This window comes from Thermobia domestica, chromosome 8, assembly GCF_964235325.1.
Source record: "Thermobia domestica chromosome 8, izTheDome1.hap1.1, whole genome shotgun sequence".
Classification (NCBI taxonomy): Eukaryota; Metazoa; Arthropoda; class Insecta; order Zygentoma; family Lepismatidae; genus Thermobia; species Thermobia domestica.
This window is the reverse complement of record NC_137461.1, coordinates 57,529,117-57,554,651: the sequence shown is the minus strand read 5'-3', so window position 1 is coordinate 57,554,651 and position 25,535 is coordinate 57,529,117. Positions and strand designations below refer to the sequence as shown.

General features: G+C 37.7%; 1 protein-coding gene across 2 annotated transcripts in view; it reads right to left on the bottom strand.

Annotated features, from left to right (window-relative positions):
* The window catches only part of GckIII (Germinal centre kinase III), a 181,088-nt gene that overhangs the window by 134,411 nt on the left and 21,142 nt on the right, over positions 1–25,535 (bottom strand). The gene's annotated exons all lie outside the window — the stretch shown is intronic.

Below are 25,535 nucleotides of genomic sequence, written 5' to 3'. Positions count from 1 at the left end.
TTATATTATATGATAAGCATTGTTTCACTCTTCACTAGCTGCAATAAATTATCAGAACAAAAATGCGAAATACGAAACTGAATAAATTCTCGACTACATTGAAATTAACTGCAATAGCGGTTAAGTTCTACAATACGATATCTGGATTTTTTTTATTTGTTTAACATCAATTTCAGTAGCAAGGCTACATGAGACGCGGTCCTACAACTTAAAGTGGAATCCTAACATAAGCTTTCGCCGGGAATCGAACCCAGATCTGTCGCTTGAAAGGCGTGTACAACTATTCACATATCCATGAGGAAGCCCAAGAAATCTGAAGAATAAACTCAAGATTAAGAAACAATTCTTCTCATAATCAGTTTGAAATTTACAGTTTTAACAAGTGAGTATCGTTTCGGAGTGAAAAAAAATTAAATCTTTCAGTTTTACGTCCCATGGTTATGCCGGGTGGGCTAAAGGAAATGGTGATGATGAGAAATCAATGAAAATGGCGGAATGAATAAAGTGGGAGAAAACGGGAGAACACCGAAAAAACACGAACAGGTGTTTGTCCACCACAAAGCCCACTTGGCGCGAGCTGGGATCGAACCAGGGACCCCACGCACCAAAGGTACGCCTCCGCACAGTGTGAAACTAGGACTTCCAAACTATGAGAATTCAACACTCAAATTTGAAGCAGTGCATCTATAAGTACTGGCTGTAATAAAGACAAAGACAGAACCTGTTCCTCGGATGTTAATTCCATATCAAAAAGCCATTACTCTCTGTATCTTATTGGTGACAAAGAATTGAACCGGACATGGCTAATTTTAACTACTTCTGGTTTGAAAATATGGTTAATGGATCACATGAAAGCTTTCTTGGAACGCTGAATAGTTTGAAAAAAAAAAAAAAACGCTTCTAGCCATCTCTTACTATTTTTGTTCTATGGAAGATAAACGTTGAAACCTGAAGTGCTAGTAAATAAAAACCACTTACGGTTTTAGTTGAGTGTTTGTGGATAATAATATGTTCCCTTGAGATGCTGAATTGTTTGGAAAAGGATTGTCCTTTCCGTTCTATGGTGATAAACGCTGAAACCAGAAATGAATAATTTGAATCACTTCTGGTTCGAGTAGAGAGTTAACGGAGAAGATAGAATCTGTCATTGGGAAGCTGATCAATTACAAGAAAACCACATCTTGATGTCTTACAATGTTTGCTCTGATTCCTATCGAAGATGGACAAAGTCATTCTATAAGACTCCCGACATTTATACACAGCATAGAATGAGTGACATGAAATTAGTGTACGACAGACACTGTGAAATTTCAACCACTTCTGCTTTTGCTAGTGTTTGTGATAGACATAGTATGTTCCGTTGACACCCTGAATCAATTGCACAGAACAGCTTGTCGATATAGTTCCATGGCAATAAAAGATGAAAACGGAAATAACTATTTCGAACCTTTTCCAGACTTAATGGAGGAGATGGGACCTATTCTTGAGGCGCTGAATCGATTACACAGGATCCAATCTTGCTATCACTTCATTTTTGCCCCAGGAGAATCAGTATTGAAACCGGAAATGGCTAATTTGAACCGTTTCTGGTTTGTGGAATCTATTTTGGGATAGTGTATCAATTTGAGAAAGTTGCATATCAATCTCTCTTACCATTCTTCCTCTGCAAATCAGTATTGAAACCGGAAGTAATAGTAAATTTGAGCAATTTCCAGTTTTGGTAGACTGTTGTGGTTAGTCATGGTATGTTGTATTGAAACACCGAATCGTTTGCAAAAAAGATTGCAATTGAACTAAATGGTGGAATGAAAAGTGACAGGAAACAGTAGAGCCCCGACAAAGCCCACGTGTACGTTATCTGTCCACCAGAAATGAAGTGGGTCGGTGGGTCGTTTTCTGAGTGGGTCAGTGGGTCGTTGGTCAACCACCCACCGTGACCCACTGCGACCCACCACCCATGACCCACTGCGACCCACCATGACCCACTGCGACCCACCGACTCAGCATGATCAGCTCACTGCATTGTAGACAGTATCTTCTGAAGACTGGTAAATTTGTCTTCGTTTTACTTTCAAGACCTTTATTTCCCTTCCTTTTCCCATTTGTTTTTGTTCACTTACCTGAGGTGAGTATATCTAACCAAGTGAAAAAAGAACTTCAGGCATTTTTGGATACTGATATTTTTAATTGTAATAATAGCAATAGGACTTATACTACTACTTGGCTTTCGAGAACTGTGAGTTTTTAGAGGAGCTAACTACTGGAAAATATACATTTTTGAATCACTGTAATATATAAATCATTATATAAAAAATTGAATGTAACTATGTGTGCCTGATCATTACGGTCAAGTTGAGTTGATTTTGAGTTTAACGTCCCTTTTCAGCAGCGAGGCTATATGAGACGTGGACCTACTGATTAACGTGGAATCCGAACCACATGAGCTCCCGCCGGGAATCGAACCCGGGTCTCCCGCGCCAAAGGCGCGTACGCTAACCGCTTAGCCACCGAGGAGCTCTGATCATTACGGTCAAATTGCACAGTCAAATGAAATTACTTTTAGTATATAGTTAGGCTTTAATCCAAACTGGGATGTTATATTGCTTTCATTATAATGCATAATATCCTAAAGAGGCAGTGAGCATCCGAATTTTTGCGGGAAAAAAAATGAGTATCTCGCAAGCCGTTAAACTTACGGAGCTGAAATTCAGTGTATTAACTCTTTATTGAAAATAAACAGAATATGTCCTGGCATTTTTTAACATTCTCCTTTATAGGAAGGGGGGGGGGCACTTTCTATATACGGAAAATTGGTAGTGAGTTGGTTTGTTAAAATGATCGAAAACGATCCGTTGATGTTTAAGAAAAAAAATCAGAAACAAAAATACAGTGCTTGGCTTCATATATCCATTGATTTCTATAATAATTGCTGAAGCTTATGTTTATTGTATGGAGCGCCTACAGCACAGGGCAATCAACCCATAAAGTTGTGCGAAAAATAGGCATAAAATTTGTACTGTAAGCTTAATTACACTGAAATTTTAAGTTTGGATTATACGCACAATTATATGAAAAATTTTACACTGTTTTCCCTTTACATAGGTCTACTTACCTTGATTTGGAACTTTCAAATTTCATCCTTTTTTCCACTGAAAAGTATCGATAATTCAACAAGGAAATAATTATACTATGATAATTTAATTGAAATTCATCGTAATTTGGCACATGGCAAACAGCAGTGTGGTAATTGAAGGGGAAGGAGGGAAATTCCCATTCACCTCTGAACACTTTCCAGGAACCTCGTTCCCTTTCGCTTTCTAGAGAGGGAGGGAACTTGGTAATGGCATCAAACCTTCATGTGTAATTACAAAAATTAAATTTATAAACAAGAAATCATCAGTTTATCAGGCTTTAATTGATAATTTATTCACAAGATTCCCTATTGAAGGCGTGGTAGATGAAGTTTCTGTTCTCCATGAGTCGACATTGCCAACTAACATGGTCGATATGGAAAAGATGTATGGTGATCGAGAGATGATACTTCTTGCTGAGTATTTCAAAACTGACCAAGAAAAGTTATCAGACTTAAGTCTAACAAGCAGATTGTCGATGAGGAGTTGAAGAAATCGAGTAGAAGTATTATCAATTTCCACGACAGGGTGCGAACGGGGATTTCCCCTTAGTCTACTTCTAATATCAATCATCTGTAAATTCATAAGTACTCAAACATTGTCTAACTTGTTGTTCATCAATGTTAATGGCCCACCGCTTGACAAGCTCAAAGTAGACGAGCTAGTTATTTTTTGGCTGAAGGATGGACATCATTCCGCTGCGGATGATTTACCACGAAAAAGTTCTGGAGGCCAACAGGAAATAAACCCGATTTCAGATTTGTTTTAAGTTGACAAATTTCAAGTTATGGAAAATATATACTTCTATTATTAATGGCTTATTTGTGTTATTCAACTTTGTACCTAATTTTTAATAAGTCTTTTCTTTGCTTTTTATAAACTAGAAGGTAAACCACTTTGAATAAATATTCATAATAATTGCAATTATGCATATTTGTCATTTAATTTAACGTGGTGTTTTAGTGATTTCACAAATTACAATTATTAGCATACTTTACGGAGATGCTCTCGTATAGGGTACCCGAGCACCTTTATACACTATGAAAAATTGTGAGAGTCTTTTGTGAGAAAAATACTGTGAACTGAAAAACCATAACCTTTTCCATATTCTACAGGGGTATTTTCCTGCGAATAGAAGTTTCTTTTGGAATGAGTTCAGAAATTAACACTTGCAAGAATACTCTCTTAGTACAAGTATAGGCACACACTAATTTCCCCCCACCTTGAACTGTTTCAATTTCCTCACTGACAAACACTTTACCATTTTATATCGTAAAGGTCAGATCCACCGTTATTGTAACAGAGTGGTGCTTGAGCGATTGACTAGAAATTCAAATTCCGATTAGTGACAATTTCACAGTCTTGTTTTATTACAAGTGTAAACTCTTTAGTCAGTACAGAAGAGGCCGTGGATCGTGTTCAGAGTTGATGACAATGGATTTTGGTGAGTCAGGGTAGGTCACAGTGGGTGGTGGGTCAGAGTTGGTCACGGTGGGTGGTGGGTCAGTGGGTCGTGGGTCAAGTTTTCATTGACCCACGCCAGCTCTGCTGTCCACCACAAAGCCCACTTGGAGAAGCTATGATAGAACCAGACAACGAAAGAAGAAATAGTTCTTTATAAAATATTACGCGCAGAATAAATGCGAAATTTTACGTGTAGTATCCTTCTTCAATACGGAATCTTTCTACTTCTTCCAGGCATTCAAGTCACTGAATTCTGACTCATCGACGCACCCACTAGCTGGAGTAATCATCCACACGAATGCGCTTACATAAAACATTGCCTCAAGATATAAGATGTTTCATGTCTCTGTGGTGAAACAATATTATAGTGACGTTTGTTCATCAAGCAAATTTAAAACACTATAGGCGACTGTTAAGACAAGTATTCAAAAGCAAAAACGTTGGGAGAATTCCTGAATAGGGGCAAAATAACACAGCGCTCATCTCCTAGTTCGGTCTCACGTCGTCTGTATTTTTGATAGAAAATATTGCATCTGTGGGTTTTCTCGGACTTCTCCAATTTTCTTCCACATTCTCATTCCACCAATTTCTTTCATAATCATTTAATTTAATTAATCATCTGTCTCCTTTAGCCTATATGGCACATTTGTGAAACTAAAAGTTTTCCATTTTTAAAAATTATTTTTTATACAAGGTATACACAAGCCTGTTAAACGTGGCTTATCTTAAAGAAAATACAAAATTATACAAGTGGTGTGTATTATATGTGCTTAGATTTTCCACATAAGTCGTCATAATTTGAAAGTTATTTGTTCTCTCATCAGAATAAACTTACTGGTAAGATATGTAATAAAGTGACTACAAATGTTACCGTAATGTATATATTACGAAAAGTACTAACAAAATCGTTACTATGAAAACAGGCATTTTTATAGATACTAAAGAATGATGTTTTCTACCCCGCCCTCTTGTACATAAAACAAATTTATAACATGGAATGTTACGTTTATAAGAAAACAAACGAAATAGGTATTTAAGCAAAAGTCCGGGCCCTTGATATCAACCTGCACGTTGAATTACCCATGAAGATTTTTCTGGTTTAACGTCGTACGATTACACTAGCCAAGAGTGAAAATGTAATTGGAATGAAATAGATGTTTGTTAACTATATTGACCACGCTGATAACGAAAACGACAATGAATAACCAAAATTAACTCTCGTTAAGGGGGGGGGTGCATTTAATTATATTTATTATATTTTATTAGCATTCATTGTCAATTCCTTCCCATATTGGCTTCAAATCCCGCAAATTGTAGACAAAGTGATTAAGTTTCCTGCAGGCAGCAATAGCTGTGTGCATTTTGTTGCTATTTTTAGCCCACGCTCGTAGCAATAACGGGGAGGGAAAGGAGAAGCAGAGCTGTAGTCGAGGGTACACGGCGGTACACACCGTATACCCTCTGCTTAATCGTAGTCATTAGAGTGTACCTTTTGCTTCAAAGTGTATAGTATTATCTACTCTCGTTTCGTTTATATTTATTTAATTGAGCCATGACTTCAATGACAACCCCGCGTCGGGATGTGGCGCCTCCATCGCCCACTTCGGAACTGCAGTCAGCCTGGTCCTCCAGGTTAAGGGTCGTGCCGGCCGATCACCAGATATTTAAATCCTGGGATCGAGCACAGTAGAAAGATAAGCCTCGGATGTGAACTGCTCAACCTCTGTCAACCTTGCTATTGCCTGTTTATGATTAATAGATCTGTGGTTTTAAGAGGGAAGGAGGACCCGGAGCCATGGGAGGAAAAGTAAAGAGCATGGAATGGATCAAATGGTGCCGTGAATGGTTGGTGGGAGTCTTTGGAAGTGATGTAAGTAAGAAGTGTGATCAAGAAGATGGGATGAAATGCTTTTAGACTATAAAACAGTAATGTATCCTTTATGTTTCAATTGAATTAATACATGTGTTTCCATTTTAAAAAATGCATTCTAAGTTTTTTATGATAATCATAGTTGATCACGAAACAGCGTATGCCCTCTGAAAATTTTAGGACTACAGCACTGAGGAGAAGGGAAGGGAGGAGTGGAGCATGTTTCATTTAAGCGTAGTTTATGTCTGTTACAAACTTTGTATTCTTGTGCTGGAAGAACGTGTTATTGAAGTGTAGTTGGTGCGTATGGTCATTGTAATTCCTGTGATTCAATATGCCTCGCAAATGCGTAAACAGTGTTGACTATTTTTGATACATTTGCGGACAGGCTACATTGAAATCGTAAAAGAGGCCAATAACGCCATATATTAGGAAGGCGTACAGACTGTACTTTGGATGTGAAATCGGAGACCAGGACAAGCCCTGGGCTCCTCATGTATATTGCATATCTTGTGTCCCGTGTGACCGTGTCTTTATTCGTGCTTAAACCGTAAAAGATCTTCCATGGGCTTTGCTATACCCATGATCTGGCGAGACGCATCAAACCATGTGGATGATTGTTACTTTTGTACAACTCCGCTAACACATGGTATTTCCAAGAAGAAAAAGTCTTCCTTGATATATCCTAACATACAGTCGGCCATGCGACCAGTGCATCACGGAGAAGGACTGCCTGTTCCTGTTCAATCTGATTGTAACAGTGACGAGGGCGGTAGTGAAACTAGTGTTGCACCATCACCTTCAAAAACAAGTTCTTCGAAAGATCCTTATTTTGTGTGCAACGCTGAGTGTACAGAGAATCACAAAATAACACAGTGTGAACTTAATAACCTAGTGAAAGATCTGGAATTGCCTTGATAAGACGGTAAATGTGACTGCATTCCGTAACCGCCATATGTCATTCCTTCCATTTTTCGAAAGTAAAAAGAACTTGGTATTTTGTAGTGATGTAGAAGGACTAATGGCAGCTATGGGCATTGACTATAAAAAGGATGAGTGGAGGTTGTCCATCGACTCCTCCAAAATAAAGTCTCAAATGTGTCCTCCTGCATAATGGCAACGTGCTACCATCGATTGCGATTGGGTATACGCCTTACATGAAAGAAACATATGATAACATGAAACAATTGTTATTGCGATTGAACTATGACAAGTTTAAAAGGCAAATTTCCGGGGATCTGAAAGTCATAGGCATATTACTTGGGCTACAACAAGGCTACACCAAATACTGTTGCTTCCTGTGCCTCTGGGATAGCCGCGCCAAAGCACTTCATTATAAAAAGAAAGATTGGCCTAAGCGTCAATCATTTGAACCAGGACCTTTCAATGTTATGCACGAAGCACTTATCGAATCCAAGAACATAATTCTCCCTGCTCTACATGTAAAACTGGGCCTAATGAAAAACTTTGTTAAGGTCATGGACAAAACTGGGGAAGCATTCTCTATTTGCGCGAGAAATTTCCATGTCTTAGTGAGGCGAAAATAAAAGAGGGGATTTTTGTGGGTCCCCAGATACGTAAACTATACAAAGAGGACATAAAACTATAACGATCTTGTGGCAAATCTTCTGCACTGCTACGATAGACTGGGGTGTAACATATACTTAAAGTTACATTTCTTAGATTCTCACTTGGATTTCTTTCCTGACAACTATGGTGCTGTAAGCGACGAGCATGGGGAACGCTTCCACCAGCAAATTTCGGACATGAAAATGAGATACCAGGGAAAGTGGAATGCATCAATGTTGGCCGATTTTTGTTAGACACTAATCAGGGAATCATCACAAGTGAACTAAACCAGTTTCGTAACAATCATGCCACTCGTTAGGAAGATCAATGCTGCTGGGTCGCTGCATTTGTCGTTAACTGATCTTCAGCCGTGGAGTTCAAAAGGAGAGATTTTTGTGCGATGATTTTGTACGAGCAAATAGGTGGTTTAAATGAATCACAATGCCTTGAACGTTTGTCTGCTGCATTTGGGGACAGTGCACCATCTCGTGCAACAGATTTTCGCTGGTATGCTGAATTCAAACAGGGCTGGGCCTCGCTCGATAATGAGAGGCGCAGTGGGAGGCCATCCACAGCTGTCACGGAAGAAAACATTGATGATGTGGAGATGATCACGAAAGATGCGCGTATGACCTACAGTGGCATTGGGTGTGCCCTTGGTATTAGTTCTCCCAGTGTTTCAAACATTTTACACAAACACCTGCATGTGAGGAAGGTTTCGTCACGTTGGGTGCCCCACAACTTGACAGATGCTCAGAAGCAGACTCGTGACGAATGGAGTCAAGACATGCTCCAGAAATTTAACAATGGTGATTCTAGGAGGGTGTCATATAGTTACTGGTGATGAAACATGGATATATCAATTTGATCCCGAAACAAAGCGCTAATCGTGTGTGTAGTTGTTTTCTGGCGAAGATGAGCCCATGAAACTCGAAAGGTCAAGAAGTGTTGGATAGAAAATGGTGACAACATTTTTCTCATCAAGGGGATATGTGGCCACAATTCCTTTGCAAAATCAACGAACAGTTACAGCGAGATGGTACACAGATGTTTGTCTTCCAGAAGCTTTCCAGATAATCCAGGAAAGACGACCAAAAACTAGCCTGCGGGGAATCATGCTGCACGATGACAATGCATCTGGTCTCAGCAAACATCACAGTTGAATTCATTGAAGACAATCGTGTTAAACTTGTCACCCACTCTAAGTCCTGACCTGGCACCATGTGACCTCTTCTTGTTCCCTACGATGTAGGATAAACTTCGTGGACATAGATTTCTTGCCCCTGAAGATGCTGCCACTGCTTACACAGAGCAGTTAAGTGCAGTGCCTGAAGTAGACTGGCGCCAATGCTTTCAGAATTGGTTCAGAAGAATGAGACTTTGTGTGGATTGTCATGCAGAATACTTTGAAAAATGTAATAACTATAATAAAGTTTTGCATACCCAGAAATATATCTCAAAACTTTCCTGGTGTTCCTCGTATAATGATCCAATAGTATTAGAACAAGCTTGTAAATATGACAATGTTTCGTTGTTTGTTGAAATTAACGCTCCTGGTCAGCATCACGGCTATATACGACGTGGACCTAAAGTTCAAGGTGGAATCCGAACTGTCGTAATGAGTTCAAATTTCAATTCTCTTCCACCGGGAATCTGGCCGCTAGATCGGCAGGGAGAGTAAGTTCTTAAACTTGTTTACGAATTTTGCAATATGGAAAAATATAGATAGGAGGAACGAAAATTTAATGAAAATGAGAAAAATGAAGAGGAAAAAAGACAATATGAAAATCATTTAAAAAAAGAACGGGGTGAGACGTGTTAGGACAAGGATAAGACAGTTGTTACGAGACGTGATGGGGGAAAGAAAAAGGCTTCAACTCATGAACGGTTTTAAAGTGGGTAACTGCGACACTGATAATGATGTTAATACAGTAAAACCTGTGAACAATGGTCCTTCCCTGCTAATCTAGTGACTAGTGCGCGCGCCTTTCGTGCACGTGGTCAGGACTGGATCACCGTTGGCAGTCTTAGAGTATGGCTATTTGAGAAAGCGTTTTCGAAGCGTTACACCGGCTGCGAACGCGACCTAGGTGGCTACTCTGTAATTTTATTTTCGCCAGTTATAAATCATACTGTGAGCCAGTCAGGGTTTCCAGGTTGTTGTTGCCAGGTCCAGGTCTATAATAGCACAGTTCCAATACTCTGCACAAAGCATCTTCCCATCAGATGTTTCTTTCTAAAATCCCCTTGCTTGGCAACACGTCTCTCCTTTTTTCCCTTTCTTTAGACATATTTTAAACAGCAGGCGGTTTATTGTTCCGAAACGCACCAAATACGCTCGAGCTGACGTTTTATCCGCGTTTTTATTGCTTTTGCGTTTGCAACGCATTCTGATTAGCCATCTACATTTAAATACATGGTCAGCGTATTCCAAGCATACGCATAAGCCATAAAAACGCTTTGCGAACGCTATGAATAGCCATGGTGTTAAAATTTGAACAAACAACAGTGCCGGATTTCATCTTAATCAGGTCAAGTCTCATATAGCCTAGGTACTAAGGGAGAGAAACTCCAAAGAACTAACTTTAAACAAATACCGATGGGATATGATTATCTGTCTATGATAGAGGTTACACAAATGTAGTTTACTCATGTGGTCAGCCCATGTGGTAATTGTATGCAGTAAATAATAAACACATTAGTTATGAATGTACGTATAGGTTAATATCGAAATATCCTACTCAGAATGAACGACATTTGTTCATTTATCTTTTAAAATTGTAGGAATGGATATGTCACAGAAGTTCAGGATCGAATTCTGGCTCTCATCAATTGATTTTCTAGAATTTCCACCAGTACTCAGTTCTGGGCAGATACATACAAAGGGCGCTGGACGAGATATGAGAGAACTGAGGAAACGGTGGAGTCAAAGTACATGGACAGCAGAGACATGCTTCGTTTTGCTGATGATAAAGGTGTGCTGGGAGAGAACAGAGACCAACTTGAAGCGACACTTTTTGAGACGAAGACTAGTCTCAGCTCCGGTTATAACAAGAAACTAATAGCGCGAAAGCAAAGATACTGACAGGAAGTAGACATGGCACAACGGCTAGTTGTAGGTTGGGAGAAAACAAACTTGAGAGTGTGAACTCCTTTACCTACCTTGGAAGCAAAATAACATCAGATGGAAGAGTCAAGGCGGAAAGTGTACGACATATACATCAGGCAAAGACTGCCCTGAACAAAAAAGTACCATATTCATTTCCAATTGCATTGACATGAGCCTAAAGACTTTTGTCTGGAGTGCATTACTCTATGGCATGCAAACTTCATATTCAGGAATGAAGAGAATGATAGTGGCATTCAAGCACTGGTGTTACCAACCTATGTTGAAAATTCCCTGGCTTGATAAAGTGACTAACAAAGAAATGTTATGCCGCTTAGGCTAACGGAGATGGTGATGAGAAATGAATGAAATGGTGGAAAGAAGGAAGTAGGAGGAAAAGGAAGAACCCCGACAAAACCTACGCACACGGTATATCCACCACAAAGCTCACTTGGCACGGGCTGGGATGAACCAAGGACCTCATGAACGCTCTACCACTAAGTCACCGCGACCCCCGAAGAGATGTTTGGGAGGGCTGGAGGAAATATTAAGCAAAAGAAGAACCACAAGGACAGGTAACCTGAGACACGATGGACTTATAATATAATCGAGGGCACAGTAGACGATTATAATGTCCGGAGCCGACTACGGCTAAAAGTCATCAAGCAAGTAATAAAGGACACTGAATGCTCCAGTTATTTTACTATGAAGAGGCTAGAAAAAGATCGCGAGGGCTGGAGAATGCTGCAAACCAATCTTGAGATTGACAAGTGAAAAAGAGACTATTCATTTTGGACAAAGAACAGATTAAATTAAAGTGGAATCTGGAACTGTTGTATGTCTTAGACAATGATTGGCTAATATACAGGGTGTCCGAGAAGTCCTTCCCTGATTACAGAAATTGATAACTCAGGCTAGAAATAAGATAGAAATATGAAACTGGTGTTGAATTGTTTACAAACTATAAAAGTTTTGGTCACATCAGTACACTTCCACATGAGCACCCTTGGTAGCACGTACCACATCTAGGCGATATTCAATTTCCATCCACACATTAGCCAACATCACTGGAGGGATCGATGCAACGACTGTGGTTATTCGTTGCTGCAGGGTTTCAAGATCTGGTACACGTGTTCGGTAGATCTCATCCTTGACATAACCCCATAAAAAGAAGTCTAATGGGGTTATGTCAGGAGAGTGTGGAGGCCAAGCTGTTGGTCCATCACGACCAATCCATCGCCCAGGAAATGTCCTATCGAGATAGGCACGGACGTCCAAACCCCAATAAGCTGGTGCACCGTCTTGCTGAAAAACGACATCGGGGCGATACTGAAGCAGCTGAGGAGCAGCATACAGCTGCAACATATCCAGGTACAGTGCAGATGTGATGGTATCCTCAGCGAAGAAGAATGGCCCGATAATTCGATCGTGCAATAACGCGCACCAAACATTCACCTTTGGACTGCCTCTGGTGAACTCCCTGATCTCCCTGGGGGGTTCTGAACCCCAAATGCGTACATTATGGCGATTCACTACTCCACTGACAAAGAATGTCGCTTCGTCGGAAAAGCCAATTCGTCTGAGATAACCATTATCGTCCGCAATACGTGATAGCATTTCGACCGCAAAATCATATCGACGTGTACCGTCGTCGGGCAACAAGGCCTGAACGAGTTGCACTTTGTAAGCACGAAACAATAAACGTTTGTGTAAAATGTCATGGATAGAGCTTTTTGGCATCTGTAATTCACTTGAGGCCCTGCGCACCGATTTCTTAGGACTTCTCAGAAAAGACTGCCGCACAGCCTCCACCGTGTCTGCTGAGGTTCTTGGTCGACCAGACCTCGGAAGGTCAGCAACCGATCCTGTGTTCTTGAACTTCTCATACCATGCTTTAATGCTCTTGACATCAGGTGGAGTCCTCCCAAATGTTGTCTGGAACTGTCTCTGCACCGTGGTTGGTGATCGTGTCTTATGGTACCACAGGACACACTGTGCCTTCTCCTGGTTGGTTGGCATGGAACAGAACAAACCTAACACAGACAAAAACTTTTATAGTTTGTAAACAATTCAACACCAGTTTCATATTTCTATCTTATTTCTAGCCTGAGTTATCAATTTCTGTAATCAGGGAAGGACTTCTCGGACACCCTGTATTAAGGACACTGGAATTGTTCTATGTATTGGCCAATGACTTAAGAACATTGTTTTCGCGATTTTCCAGACTACTATATTGTTCTGCAGATTTCTTTCTTTTTCCGAAATGAAGGCTTCGGTGCAAGAAGGGAACAACTCCAATTTTACACTTGGTTCAAGACTCAAGCAAAACATTGTTCAAATCAGTTTATTGTACTTTTGCCTTCGAACTTATTGTAAAGAAAGGTTTTACTCCTGTAATAATAATATTCTGTACAAAAAGTTTGTAGACTAAAGTAAAATCAATTAATTTTCAACAACGTTTTGCTTCAGTCATGAATCAAATGCAAAATTGGAGCTGTCCCCTTCTTGCACCGAAGTCTTCATTTGCACTATTTTCTGTCCTAATACGTATGGACTAAAACTAATTCCTGTCGGTTATGAAGCGATTACTAAAGCGCTTGAAAGAAAAAAAAAGACTACTAGTGCATGTATAAGGAGGGACTCTGTCGTTTAAATGTATATATATATTGCCGCGTATTTCATGAAAAGTTTCACTCTATTATTTTCAAAACAAAGATGTCAGCGACGAAATTTAGTGCACGCAAATTGAAGAAAAGCATGTGACTTGCAAACTACAGCAGACCAGTTATAATGATGACTTTAACTGGTGAAACAATACTGGAATGACCAATGAACACAGTAAATTTTTGACGAATCGGGTAATGTCCACAACATGAAATGAAGGAAGGATCTCCGTGTTTAGAATGTATTGTTTTCTTTTTTTAAAATATGCTTTTATTTTATTCTCATTAACATCAAACATGGTGCTGAATGCCCCGTCATAGGGAATTCCTGCAATTAAAAGACCACCCATACATAAATCACAATGCATTCAATGAACATGTCATGCTTTTATACGCCTTGAGCTCACATTTCAACAAGTTCGTATGTTCAAATGGCTGACAAGTCCACGTCCAAATGGCTGACAACTTCATACATTCACAATAAAAATGTACATGCTACGTGCACACACGGTATCATCTTAGGATTAATTATAACAACATGTAATAACTTAAGGCAGAAGACACTTAGATTTCTGCACTTACCAGAAAAGTTTCCATTTCAATTCTATAATAATAATAATAATAATAATAATAATAATAATAATAATAATAATAATAATCGCATTCCTATTTATGGTTGCAACCACTCACTTACTACTTTATGAATTACTACTTTATGAATTACCGTGAACATAAATTTTCAAAGAAGAGAAAGCAAGATTTCTGGAAATCTGAACTAAATATTGGGCAAAAAAAGAAGTGAAAACCTATTTGCCACGTCGTGTAACATTTCAACTTATTCTTCAGTTCGAGGATGAAAACACCTAATGAATGACACAAGACTGTACTTGTAAGCACACCTGACTATATAAAAGCAAAAATATACTATCACTTGTTGGTTTGCTGATGGAACTAGCAAATGTTACGCATTGGAACTATGTATTATATTTTCAGACTTCCAAACTATGCTATGTATATGCGCTGAAAGAATTATAGAACGGTTTTATCCGTCCGTCCATCTGTAGACAACTATCAGAGCAAAAACGGTAAGAAATATACAGATGCTGTTTTTGCAATCGATTCAGCATTCCAAGGATTGATTCCATCTTCGTTAGCTCTCTATTCAAACCGGAAATGGTTGTAATTAGTCATTTCCGCTTTCAACGTTTATTGCAATAAAACGAAAATTGTAACAGATATCGAAAAGCGGTTTTCTGCAAACGATTCAGGATGTCAAGACAACACATCATGACAACCAACAATACACTATCAAAACCGGAAGTGGTTTAAATTTACTATTGCTTTCGATTTCAATACTGATCTCCATAGAGCGAAAATGATAAAGAGATATCGAAATTTAGTTTTCTGCAATTGATTCTGCTTTCCAAGAATAGGTTCCACCTTCTTTATTAACTCTTTATTCAAACCGGAGATGGTTTAAATTAACAATTTTCTCTTTCAACGCTTATAACCATAGAACAAAAACTGCAAGCAATAGAAAGTAACGGATTTTTTATTTGGTTTCAACGTCCGAGGAATAGATTTTATCTTTAATCTATTGCAACTACTAGTTACTATAGGGTATTGAATTACTATAGTTTGGAAGTCTACCGTAGTTTCACACTGAAAAGAAATTTCACTTTTCAGAAAGGCTTACTACAATAAGCAGTGTAGTGTTGTTTCATGACTCAATTAAATGACACTATAGATTAACCAAACCAGATATTCATTACTACAGCCACAAAAGCCCACCAGTGAATACTCTTGTGTTGGGTTTCAATTGACTTGAGGTTAGCGCATATGAGACAGGATTTACACCTTAAAGCGGGATTCAGACCACAACTCGGTTTCGTTCCAAAGTGCAGGTTACTGTTCTTTGCGAATTTAATCCAATAAAGGTTATTATTTAACCACTTCCCTAACATACCATATTACATAGTTTTCAGCTTCTTCCTCAAAAGCTATCAAATTAGAATACGCGACAAAACGTACTAGCGACAAAACGTACCACCGACAAAACGTACCACTTACCCTGAGGGATGCTTATGAAGGGTTTTCTAAAAACACTTTAAATAATGACAAGCGACAAAACGTACCACTTGCCTGGAGGGCTACTTGCGAAGAGTCTTCCAATCAGTCATCAAATAATGACAGGCGACAAAACGTACCACTTGATAGGACAGCATATATCGGCCAAAATAAGGTTAAAAGTTGAACAGATTGGTGGTGAGAAAAGTACCGTTGCAAGACCAAGACTACGACTAAGGCTAAGATTAAGACCATGCCTGCAAGATTCTCGCAACACCAAGACCATATGTGCAAGATTCTCGCCAGACCAGCAAGAATCTTGCATATGCAATATTTGAATATTTGCTGATTTCCACCACACTTTATCCAGGCTTTGGACCAGGGACGGATAGGTATTATTAGAGGGGCGCGGGCGCTTTCTCCCACAAGGGCCACCAGCATCTCAATGTCACAAATCAAGTTGCACAGTTTTCTTTCTACAGTAAGTCAATAGTATTAACAATTGACTATTAAAACCTGATATTCTTTCATCAGTATATTATTCTGAATTGTTCAAAATATTATAAGAAGTTCAAGGAAAACGTATACTATATTACAAAATTAGCAGATGTTTTAGTGTGCTAGTTTTTGATGCTACTGTATCTATCACTTTTGTATTCGAAATATTTTTTAATAAATCTTTTTTAATAGACATCAACATAAATGCTTTCAAATGTTCCTGAGACATGGTACTCGTTAGCCTATTTTTAATGTATTTCAGTTTATTTAACTTTTGAAAAAATTATTTTACATGTTACCTGAGTTACGGGCAAAGTCAATAAAAATTTGTATGCTGGAAACCTGGATAAGTATTACTGCAAAATTTACAATTCTGCAAAATTAAAAAGCAGGACATTGGACAATTTTGCAATACGTTTTGCATTCGCTTTCCTTGTAAACAAATGTATTTTCTCCTAATTCTGAATCACTTGCACCATCAGGACAGTCATTTTTTCTCGGTTGTGCTCGTCATCAAGACTGACTTTCAAGGATATCCACGTCCTTCAAAAGTCCAAGAGAATACATTTATAGTATCCTTGGAAACTTCTTTACTGAAGTTTTTCAGAAAATATTTAAGTTTATCGAAAGGCACGTCTGGAAGTTCTGTTACTTGGTTGAAGTGTCTAGGGTCCAAATAATCTATAAAGTACATTGCTTCTTGAATCTTGAAGAAATGCTCGAAACTACCATGTCTAATATTGTGTTGAATGCTTCGATGCAATATCTGGTCATTGGATAGAAGCAGCTTCATATTCACAGGAAAATCTTTGTCCATTTCTGAAGGCGAATTGTCGACAGGTCAATAAAAAAAAAAAAAAAAAAAAAAGAAAAGAAAAAGAAAAGAAAAGAAAAGAAAAAGAAAAATCACGTTCTAAGTCTTCAAATTTGTTATTGGCCCATTCTGCAAAGCTTAATGCTGCATTCTTAACGGATTCAAAATCATCTCTCTACTCTTTCACTTGGAACGGAGTAGTCTGCACCATCCAATAGGACTACACTAGCAGCACCCTCTATTTGTAGATAGTTTGACAGAGAGGTCGTCACTTGAAATATCTTAAGGAACATTTGTGCTGTCCGAGTTGTTTTGAACTTGAGAAGATCTTTTATATATCCTTTCGCTTTACACCTAGCTTTTGGTTTGATATTTTCTGTAGAAGCAATTTTCTTTATTATGGTCAACTCTATATACAAAGCACTTTCTGGGTTCGAAAAATAACCAAACTTTTTCTGAAAAACAGTGTGTTTTCTACCATCTTGTTTCTGCAATAACTGTAAGACGCCTTTGTTAACATTTGATCTTCCAATTGTCCATTCGCTGATAAGACTCACGCATAAATATCGCACAGTCATTCAGCAGAACAATGACACAGAATCAATGCATTTTTTTGTCAGATCACTATGACATGATTGAGTATATGAGCGTAACACCACACGTGTAACTAGTTTCTTAGTGGTTAAGCGGTTAGCGTATGCGCCTTTATCGTGGGAGACCTGGGTTCGATTCCTGGCGGGAGCTCATGTGCTTCGGATTTCCCGTAAATCAGTATGTCCCGTCTCATATAGCCTCGCTGCTAAAAGGGCCGTTAAACACAACAACTGAATCACAGTGTAACTGATGATAGGTAAATTGAAAAAAATCCGAATATTGTCCTTGCATGTTACTTGAGCCATCGATTGAATTTCCAATACACTTCTTAATATCAAGGTTCAACTTCTGCAGAATTTCCAGCAGTAAACCGCAAGGACACTGGCCTGTGGTAGATATACATTTTACAATGACAACAATACTTTGTTTAACAACCATTTTAACAACATACCGTAAAACAACAGAGCACTGGCCTGAAACTACTATATCTTGAGTAGTGTCTAATAGAACAGAAAATATTGAAGCTTGAGAGACTTCTTTCGAAATATCTTCTCTGATAAGTGTGTTGATAGCATTCAAAACAAAATTCACCGTGTTTAGTAAAAGTTATGCGACCACTATCCTGCTTACTTCCTCGTATATGACTCTTCTCGGTGACCTTATCTAAATTACTTTTAAGCGGAAGATCAAATTTGCTTAAGAAAGGAATAATACCCAAAAAGTTTCCATGATCTATAGCTGTGTCTTTCAGTTTATAGACTGCTACATTTCCTCTGTAAATGAGCCCTCTTTTACCAATGAATTTCTACACTTTGACAACTCGATACATTACCTGTCTGTTCTTCTCAACCTTATACTGCCGTTGTTTTACCTGTTCATGAGGAAGTAGTTTCTTAACATTATGTTCTCTTTTGTTAGATATGTAAGCACCCACATTGGTCTAATGTATTTTGGAAGATTCGTATTCTCTTACTCGCTGATAAACGTGTTTAATGTTACATTTGTCACGTACAGAGCCTTTAAGAGAAGTTTGTTCGATCTGGAGAATAATCTGTGAACACGCTGAAAAAAAATACTTGAAGTGGTACGTTTTGTCGCGGATTAAATATCCGAAATGTTTTAATTAGTCCAAGACAGGTTGTAATTTATATAAGTGGTACGTTTTGTCGTGGAGTAAATATCAGAAATGCTTTAATTAATCCATGACAGGTTGTCATTTATGACAGGTCGTCAAAAGTGGTACGTTTTGTCGCGAAAATTCAAGTGGTACGTTTTGTCGCTGGTACGTTTTGTCGGGACACCATCAAATTAATACTGTCCACCCCCACGTATTCCGCACGCGACACGCGTATTTCAACTTTTTTCGATGTTTGTATTTACTTATCCGTACTAAGTTTGGTGAACACTACTCTTGCCTCTGCAATAAGTCTATATTCTACTTAATTTAGTACAGAGAGTTGGAAGTGCTACTCTCTACTCACAGAATATTTTACTTAACCAACACTCGATTAAAAAATAAACACGTGGACATACAGTTCAACGTAGAATTCGATCCTGTAATGCGTTCAGATTTCAACGTTTTTCTAGTGGAAATCGAATCTAGGGCTGTGTGCATCAAAGGAGTGCGCGCTAGCCACTAGATCACCGGGAAGAGCTGGGAACATTTGTATTAATAATCCTACGAAAATGAGAGCTTAAAAAAAACAAAAAAAAAAAAAAAACAGAAAAGGAGTATTTCAAGTTTTTAATATTTCCAATACTGTTAATTAGCCACTACGTTCTGTATCTAACGACCTACGGGGCATGGTCGCTCACTGGTAGAGCACTTACCTCTGGTGCGTGTTGCTTGGGGTTCGATCTCCAGCCAGGTAAGTATGTGGTGAAAACATTGTGTGTGTAGTTTTTTTTAGGGTACTCTTATTTCCTCCCACATTTTCATTCCACCAATTCTTTCATAATCATCCATTTGCCTTAATCACTCGTCTCTCTTCTCCTAAAGGGTATAATCGTGGGGCGTTAACGTAAATAATTTCATTTCATATAAAGACCATCATCTATGCTTCATTGAAAACAATATTAGAAAAAAAAACTTAAATCCCTGAAGAAGAATATTTACTAATATACATTACAAACAATGTATTAAAAACTAATAATGAATGAATTAACTTGTATGAATGCACTGACATTAAACTTACAATTTAAAAAAAAAATGTAATACACACTCTCTCCCCTTCCCATACTCAATTTACGTAAGATACAATTATATACATGACTTCACGTACTTGCAATAAATCTTGCAGAACTTTTGCTTGTACTCCAATCAGCACGTAAATGTCTCCAATCATTCTTTTTCTCTCATTAATGATCAATTAATTTTCCCCGTACATATCTGCAGTATTATTTTATAGTCTGACACACTAGAGTGCTCATTGATGCACTTTTTTATCTGTTTCCAAACTGTATAACGATTGAATCAAAATTGCATGAACTTGTTCCATCCTTCACAGGCGAATGACTTTCTGACGTTCTTTCACTATGACAATCTAAGTGAAAGCATAACATGATTTTACGAGAACTTCTGTGTTCTGCGAACAGAGCTTTAAAAAAAAAGTCAAGAACTAACTTTATGCGTTTTCTTACTCAGAAAATATTTTTTTAAAGATTCTATATAAGTTTGAAGATTCTATATAAGTTTGTTCAGTTCTCTTACAGTATCAAAATGTCAAACAATTCAACTCAAGCAATTTATCCATAGCTGTACACCAATACAATGTGTATATATATATATATCGAAATGAATGCTCAATTCCCGGCTTCTTCCAATGGACAGCTACACCAATTAAGAGGAAGGATGGCGAAATGACGACCCGAGAATAAAAATAAAATAAATGTATGATTAGTTCCATTTTTTTGGATCAAAAGATCCAATACATTTCATTCAAAAATTTTTTGTACGCCTTATATCTGAAGAACTACATACAGTACACTACTACAAACTATCATTAACTCAGATGTGCTTATTCCGTAGAAAATACGAAAACTCTATTTAGGGGCCGTTCAAAAATTTTGTGGCCACTGATCGAAGATCCAATATATTTCATTCAATTAAAATTTTTCTTGTAGGTCCTACATCTGAAGAACTACATACAGTGTAGCCAAACCTAAACTATCACTTAACTCAGTATGACGTGCTTATTCCACAGAAAATACGAAAACTCGATTCAGGGGTCGTTCAAAAAGTTTCTGGCCCTTGATCCAAAAAATCTAATTAGTGGCCAAGATCGCAATCTTTTGGATCATTCCTAAAATTCTAGTTAAATTCCACATACGTAACTGAAAAGTTAGCTGGCCATCACAATATACCTGACATTTAACTGTCAAAATATTTTACGTATTTAACCTTTTCGCTAAAAAGCCTATTCAACAAGGTAAGGCCGTTGATACCGGGCTGATTTATATATATCGAGAGAAAAATGTAGATTTTATAGAGTAACTTTCAATGTTCGTAACTCGGCCCTAACACGAAATAAGAAGCAATATACGCAAAATAAAACTGAATAACTTCCGCAATATTATAGATAATGAAACTGTATGAATTCCATACATTCAGCAAACCACCGCCTCGGGCGGAGGGAGAATGAAAATGTCCCACAAGTATGGTTCTTATTTCGTCCTGGCCCACAATGAGTTATAAATGGCCATCACTGAATTACAGTTACAAAGTTAGAAAAATAACGTTGGAAGTCGAAGCGTGATCATTCGAGTCAGATTTTTAAAATGCACATTTTGACGATTGGTGCATGTTCGAGGTGCATTCACATATTTTTGCATATATTTCAAGTTACGAATTATTTTAATATTCTTAGCACCCTAAACTGGTAGTTTCGTGCGTATTGGACATTCATTATGAAATATTTTTTCCTATCTTCTGAGTAATGGGAAAAGACTTTTCTAACGTCAATATTATTTCACTCATGCTCATTTTTTTCGATAATTGTTGAAATATTAAAGCATCTGGAAACTCAACTGCATCCCTCTAAAAGCCAATAAAACTTAAGAAAACTTCTCTAGGTTCTGCCTCACGCGAAAAGAAGAAAAGATGCTTAGCTCATATAACAAATCGCGTCAATCACCCAATACGCCTGTGGAACTATTAAATCTTTACCAGATGAATTTTCCGAACTTCCTGTGTCATTTATACAAATATTGTCCAATCACGTCAGTTGAAAGTTAAGTCATTTTCAGCCTCTTTACTTATTTTTACAGACACCGGATAGTTTACCTAACATCAGAAAACCTAGGGAAAAAATCGTAGCAGTGTACTGTGGAAATTCATTCCGGATATAGTAGAGGGAGTCTAGCACGATATAAGATCTTTGATTCTACAACAGGATTTCCTTGCGGGTACTAGGGAAGTTGGGTGACAGCAAGAAAAGCTCGTGCGGAAATCTCCCAACCGATTTCAAAATTCCAACTCTCTTCACAAGGGCATAAAGAGTCTATTCAGATGCAATCTGCTACTAATTCGCATACACAAATTTGTAGACAATTCCAAGGTTTTAGGTGTCGCCAGACTCGTGAATTTGCTTCCTTTAATTCAACGCACCATCGATCTAAAGTAGGTCGAATGGTCAAGTATTAGTTTCATAAATGAAGGGAAGAATCTGCTCAATGCAACTTTTCAAATTTTACACGTTCATTTTCCATTTACGCATGGATATTTTTCTTCTTTGAATATCAAGGAACTTACAGGTTATTTCCTTGCAACATTTGTTATTGCTGAATTAAGGAATCCCTGTATATTTTAGAAAAAGAACAGGAAAATCGATAAAATTAAGCTTCAATGTTCTTCCCAGATCCAGTATCTACACCTGTTCAACTGTTATTTTCCACCGGGTAAACACTACGGAAGGGTTTTTATATTGATTCTCATTTTTCCACATGTATTTATCATCACATGATTTGTATACGCAGAATTCCGTACAGGACGCCATATATATCCACGGAATGATTTGGCCTAAACTTAAAACCAAATCATCAGATTTTTGCGTCACAATATTTACAGCATACGAAATATTATGAAACTTATCATTGTTCTTGAGAAATCGACTGCCTACCACGCCAAAGGATAAGGCAATTGTTCTCCCGCTTATCACGTCATACTTAACAAGAATACTTTGCACAAATCATAATTTATTTTGTTGCAGTCATTTAAAAAGGAAGAAAAAGAGAGAAAAACTGTGATGACTACAAAATGCCCAGGTAAAACATGGTAGCAAGTCATGACCCAAACTTTTGGACTACACATGAGGAAATTATGTTTACAAGTAATCATAATGGATGTAACACGTAACCATACTAGAGTATTATCCAAAAGAACTTTAACGAACTTCATTTGAATTTACATGTATCGACTTTTCTTTGAAACAGCCAAACAATGAAGGCCAAAAAAACGCTGATTAGAAAAAAACTAAATAAATCGTGTAGCTTTGGAGTTTGCCACCCCTGTTGGGAGGCGTGGTCTAAACAAGATATTAGAAGTCCCCGAGGATGTGCAAATCGACGGATTCTGGAAGGAGAGGTTTAAAGGTAGTTTTTTTACAAGTTTTTCTTAAATATTAAAAAAAAACTGGGTCTGGCAAAAAAAATTAAAGAACTATGGAGTCTTGGCAAAAAATATTTCAAGCACAAAATTAAATTACATTAAAATTCCTACGAAAATAGTCCTATACATTTTTCACACAATCAATACTTTAGAAGACAGAGGACACACATTTCAAAAATAAATCTTATTTTAATGGTAAAATAAACTAAAACTGTTCAGGTAACCTTCACAAAAAAAAAAAAATCATGTTTATAAACATTATACACAACTTCGCGCACAAACATACTATCGCGCGGGTATCAACAGATTGCCAGCGCGGGTTGCATTCCACATCTTCCCGTTCTCCCAATATTCCGAGCATATGCATCTAGTGCATACTGCCAGTAACAGTTATACGGTATACAACAGTGACCGGAAAGTGTTTATGAAGTGACGATGTTGTGAGTAATAAGTGTGATGTTGGTAAAACAAAGGCAGAGGGGCCAATAAAGGCAAGTACTGCAAGAAAAGATGGGAAGCACGAAGTTTTTAGAGAGAAGAAAGATGATATTCTTCATGTTTCTTACACGAATCAATCACAAGAGACTTGAAAGTAATGTTTCAAAGCAACATAATCATTCTACCCCCTACCTGCGTTCATCCCAACTTAAATGATTTTAAAATTACGTATGTATCTACACACACTACGTCTGCACACTCTCATACTCCGTCCGTGCTCATGCGATAGTGTTTGTGTCCACGAAGTTGTGTATTGCCTTTGTATAGTGCTTTTAGACGTAAGTTTCTCTTAAAGATTACCTGAACAGTTTTAGTTAATTTTATCGTTAAAATCAATTTTTTAAAAAACAAGTACATTATATCCCCGTTCTATCTTGTAAATGATCCTATGACAAAAAATGTATAAAACTATTTTCATACGAAATTTAATGTACTTTAATTTTGTACCTGAAATACTTTTGCTAGACCCCGACCTTGCATCCTCGGGGACTTTTAATATGTCGTTTACGGCACTCCTCCAACAACTGTGCCAAATTTCAAAACTACATGACTTACTGTATTTTTTCGATTTTTCCTTCTCTGACTAGACTAAAATTTAATTTCCCTAATATAATACGATCGTATAATTAATACATGTTAGAAGTTTTGAAATCTCTAGCCAGTGCTTAAAGTGACATCAGATGAGGTAAAGGTATGGAACAAATATGACCATTTAGAGCAGTAATTTCGACATAATCCTAAACAGCATCTCTACTCCTGACATTTTTGCACCATTTTTGACGTGAGAATCTATAGAAAGAGAGGACTAATATGTAAATGTTTTACTCCCCAGTATCATCAGCCTAGTATTCAATGAATATTGTTTTGCTTTGTATTACATTGTATTCCACTAGAAGTCCAGACAATGTGAAAAGAATAAGTTTGATTTTTTTAAAAGAAGTCCTGTCAATGGCAGGGGCGGATCCAGTTAAACATCTTAGGCGAGTGGTAAGATAGTTAGATTTTTTTGAGGGGGTGGAATTGCTCTCCGAAATGTTGAAAGAAAATAAGAACACAAATTCTGTCATTGAATAGAGTGATAGGGAATTGATATTCACTTTCGAAACAGCAGCAACGAAATATTTGATAATACAAACATATTTGTTGACTCAATGCTAACATCGTATTTATTTCTGTGTAAACTGTGTTGTCTTCTGCACGCAAATTACAATTTAAATCAGTTACCTTACCGGTATGCCATACCAGCCGCTTTTCGAACTTTGGGATGCATAACCGGCTCATACCGCCTCACTTTAAGCGCTGTCTCTAGCTATATTAAAAACCCAAAGAAAAGAGAAATTATTCTGGAAACACGAACAACAAGAAGCGGGACATAAATTAAGTTCTATATCTAAAGATACTATCCTAGGATTCGCCCACCAGAACTGAGGAGAAAAGGCTCAAATTTTCAGTTAGAATATTAAATCGTGAGATTCAAATCTTGAACATCGACTACAAAGCATAGAAGTTTGTAGTTCATCTACGCTCATTCAGTCTTGCTCTGTGGATTATAAAATTCCAGCGACGGAAGTAAATAAGTAAATGTTCAGTTTTTCTAACGTAGCTGTATTCGAAAATCCTTGGCGTAAAATTATTGCATTTAAATACATTTTAGCA